Source organism: Arachis ipaensis, chromosome B06 (genome assembly GCF_000816755.2).
Source record: "Arachis ipaensis cultivar K30076 chromosome B06, Araip1.1, whole genome shotgun sequence".
NCBI lineage: Eukaryota > Viridiplantae > Streptophyta > Magnoliopsida > Fabales > Fabaceae > Arachis > Arachis ipaensis.
In genome coordinates, this window is record NC_029790.2 from 85,868,095 (window position 1) to 85,871,858 (window position 3,764).

Genomic DNA, 3,764 nt, shown 5'->3' on the forward strand with positions numbered 1-3,764 from the left:
ATCTTTCTCAAGCTTCATAGAGGGATTCACCTTCCTTCTATCTGAAGGTTTGGACTTCCACTCTAAGCTTGCTCAACTTCTGAGGTGGAAAGAATTTGGCCAAGAAAGCATTGACCAACTTTTCCCAAGAATTCAGGCTGTCTTTAGGTTGTGAGTCCAACCATGTCCTAGCTCTGTCTCTTACAGCAAAGGGGAAAAGCATAAGTCTGTAGACCTCAGGATTAACCCCATTGGTCTTAACAGTGTCACAGATTTGCAAGAATTCAGCTAAGAACTGATGAGGATCTTCCAATGGAAGTTCATGAAACTTGCAATTCTGTTGCATTAGAGAAACTAATTAAGGCTTAAGCTCAAAGTTGTTTGCTCCAATTGCAAGAATTGAGATGCTCCTTCCACAGAAGTCAGAAGAAGGTGCAATAAAGTCACCAAGCATCTTCCTTGCATCTCCACCATTGTTGTTGGGTTCTGCCATCTCTTCTTCTTTTTTGAAAAATTTTGTCAGGTCCTCTCTAGAGTGTTGTGTCTTAGCTTCTCTTAGCTTCCTCTTTGGAGTCCTTTTAGGTTCCGGATCAGCTTCAACAAGAATGTTCTTATTCTTGCTCCTGATCATATGAAAAAGAAGAGAACAGAAAAGAAGATGAATCCTCTATGTCACAGTATAGAGATTCCTTTATGTGAGTAGAAGAATAGAAGAGTAGAATGAAGAAGAGAGAAGATGAAGAGTTCGAACACAGAGAGGGAGAGAGGGTTCGAATTATAAGAAGAAGAGAAGTGTTAGTAAATAAATAAATAAATAGAAAGAGATGAGAGAGAGAGAATTCGAATTTTAAATTAAAATAAAAAGAAAATATTTTTGTTTTTCTTTTAATTATTGGTTAGTATTCGAGATTTAAGAGAGAAAATAAATTAAAATTAGAAAAAGAATTTTGAAAAAGTGGTTAGTGATTTTCGAAAATTGGAGAGAGAAAAGTAGTAAGGTAGTTTTGAAAAAGATAAGAAATAGTAAAACAAACAAAAAGTTAAGTAGTTAATTGAAAAAGATTTGAAAATCAATTTTGAAAAAAAATAGGAAGTTAGAAAAAGATTTTGAAATTAAGTTTTGAAAAAGATATGATTGAAATCTTATTTTGAAAAAGATTTGAAAAGGGAATTAAAAAGATTTGATTTTTGAAATTAAAGTTGATTACTTGACTAACAAGAAACTAAAAGATATGATTCTAGAGTTTAAAAATTGATCCTTTCTTAGTAGGCAAGTAACAACTTGAAAATTTTTTGACTCAAAACATTAATTGTTAGCATTAATTTTAAAATAAGAAAAAGATTTTAAAAATTGATTTTGAAAATTTTCGAAAATAATTAAAAAATAAAAAAGATTTGATTTTTGTAAAAGATTTGAAAAAGATAGAATTTTTAATTTGAAATTTTGACTTGACTACCAAGAAACAACTAAATTTTAAAATTCTTTGACTAAATCAATTCAAAATTTCGAAATTTATGAGAGGAATAAGGGAAAGATATTATTTTTTATTTTTGAATTTTTAATGAGGAAAGAGAAAAACATCAAAATGAAACATGACATAAAAATTATGAATCAAAACAAGAAAAATATGCAAGAACACTTTGAATGTCAAGATGAACACCAAGAACACTTTGAAGATCATGATGAACATCAAGAACATATTTTTGAAAATTTTTAAGAAAAGAAAGACATGTAAGACAGCAAACTTAAAAATTTTTAAACTATAGACATTAATAAGTCAAGAATGCATATGAAAAATAAGAAAAGACACAAAACAAGGAAATGTAAAGATCAAACAAAGACAATCATCAAGAACAACTTGAAGATCAACGAAGAACACATGCATGAATTTTCGAAAATTTTGAGAAAAGTTAAAACATGCAATTGACACCAAACTTAAAATTTGACACTAGACTCAAATAAGAAACACAAAATTTTTTGTTTTTATGATTTTATTAATTTTTTGGATTTTTTGAAATTATTTTGAAAAAAAGAAAATAAATAAATTCAAAATTTTTAATAGGAATTCCAGGAATCATACAATGTTAGTCTAAAGATCCGGTCCAAAAATTTAGACATGGCTTAATAGGCAGCCAAGCTTTATGTGAAAGCTTCGGTCCAAAAGATTAGACATGGCCAATGGCCAGCCAAGCTTCAGCAGAGCATTAGTTACAACAGCCATATTGATGGGAATAAAAAAGCTCCTACAATGATAAGTGGAAGCTTCTTTCCAAAAGAATTTAGACATGGCTTGACAGCCAGCCAGGCTTCAACAGATCATGATGAAACTCTAGAATTCATTCTTAAAAATTCTGAAGAACACAAATTTTTTTTTTTGAATTTTTCGAAAACTATAATTTTTTTGTATTATTTTTCGAAAATAAAATTAAAACTAAAATGTTTAAACATAAAATAAAATTACCTAATCTGAGCAACAAGATAAACCGTCAGTTGTCTAAACTCGAACAATCCCCGGCAACGGTGCCAAAAACTTGGTACGGCAGAATCGTGATCTCAACACTTCTTCACAACTCCGCGCAGCTGACCAGCAAGTGCACTGGGTTGTCCAAGTAATACCTTACGTGAGTAAGGGTCAATCCCATAGAGATTGTTGGCTTGAAGCAAGCTATGGTCATCCTTGTGAATCTCAGTCAGGCGGATTCAAATGGTTATGAGATTTTGATTATTAAAATATAAATAAAACAGAAAATAAAATAGAGATACTTATGTAATTCATTGGTGGGAATTTCAGATAAGCGTCTAGAGATGCTTTGTTGTTTCTGAACTTCTGCTTTCCTACTGCCTTCTTCCAACCATGCGTTACCTCCTTCCATGGCAAGCTGTATGATCCTCTCGGATGAAAACAAATCCATATGCACTGTCACCGCACGGCTAATCATCTGTCGGTTTCTGCTAGCGTCGGAATAGGACCATTGTCCTTTTGCACACTGTCACTGCGCCCAACATTCGCAAGTTTGAAGCTCGTCATAGTCATCCCTTCCTAGATCCTACTCGGAATACCACAGACAAGATTTAGACTTTCCGGATCTCAGGAATGCTGCCAATGGTTCTAGCCTATACCACGAAGATACTAATCTCACGGACTCGGTCCGTGTATTAGATATCAAAGAGAGTATATTCCAGCTATCATCCAATGACTACGTTGAACATCATGTAGATCGCTTTGTGGTTGTCAGGCACGCGATCTTGGCTAAGCGAGTAACGAAGATTGGGTGATTGTCATGGGTCACCCCTTCATTCTGATTTAACTGAATTAAGAACAAGAGTATATCTTGGAGAAGAAGTAGGCATGAATTGAAGGAAAAACAATAGTACTTGCATTAATTCATGAAGAACAACAGAGCTCCACACCTTAATCTATGGGGTGTAGAAAATCCACCATAGAAAATACATAAGTGAAAGGTCTAGGCATGGCCGTGAGGAGAGTTTTGGAATCATACATCAATCCAAATCCAGGAAATTATGGCAGCAGCATTCAAAAGCCAACTATCCATGCTAATAATTTCGAATTGAAGCCTCAGCTCATAACTCTTGTGCAAAACAACTGTTCTTTTGGAGGAAGTGCCCAAGAGGACCCTAATGAGCATCTCACTAAATTCCAAAGGATATGTGACATGGTTAAATCTAATGGTGTTCATCCTGACACATATAGATTGCTACTGTTTTCATTTTTTTTGAGGGACAAAGCATCAAAATGGCTGGAGTCATTTCCCAAGGAAAGCTT